A 715-nucleotide genomic window follows, 5' to 3' on the forward strand; every position below is an offset into this window, starting at 1 on the left:
TTATGGATAAATAGTGTTTACAAACAAGAATAGTGTAAGTTTATGAGATAATAAAGACTGAATGAGAACAGTAATAATAATATTGAGTAAGAGGAAAAAACAAATAATAAAATACATAATTAAGTATTTAGGGGAACCAATTTGTCAAAACGGTTCTGAAAAAGGGAGCATGCGAGAGAAAACCACCAAATTAGAAAATTTAAGCTTTCAAAGAGGCAAAATCTACAATAAGAAGAACCTCTCCTCCAATGCAAAGTTAAGGCATTACAACGTTGTGATAAGGCCAGTGATTTTATACGGGGTGGAGACCACATGTCTGTCCAACTTGGAACAGCTAAAAATAGAAAGGAGGATCTTAAGAAAAATCTATGGGACCAGGAAAACACAAGAAGGTTACAGGCTAAGATCTAACGAAGAGATCTAAAGAAACGTCAAAGACCTGGAAACCGAGATGAGAATCAGAAGGCTGATTCTATGGGCACATGAAGAAGAGGATGAAGGAGGGAAGATTGAATAAGATCTTTAAAAAAATTTTGGTTTAAAAAAAAAAATATCAAAATCTAGTTGGTGAATATGTGGAAAAAATAAAAATTATTGAAAGAAGCGGGAAATAAAACGTATTAATAGGTAATTAAATATTAAATATGCAAGTAGAATAAAATAATTAATGAAATCAAAATATAAAGTTTTATAATGCAAAAGAAACAAAGAAATA

The 715-nt window shown here is 30.6% G+C and overlaps 1 protein-coding gene across 1 annotated transcript in view; it reads left to right on the forward strand.

The window, feature by feature from the left end:
* The window catches only part of Sema5c (Semaphorin 5c), a 314,899-nt gene that overhangs the window by 50,095 nt on the left and 264,089 nt on the right, over positions 1 to 715 (forward strand). The window lies entirely within an intron of this gene.

The sequence above is a fragment of the Halyomorpha halys genome, unplaced genomic scaffold (genome assembly GCF_000696795.3).
Source record: "Halyomorpha halys isolate HHAL.00 unplaced genomic scaffold, Hhal_1.1 Scaffold93.1, whole genome shotgun sequence".
Taxonomy (NCBI): Eukaryota; Metazoa; Arthropoda; class Insecta; order Hemiptera; family Pentatomidae; genus Halyomorpha; species Halyomorpha halys.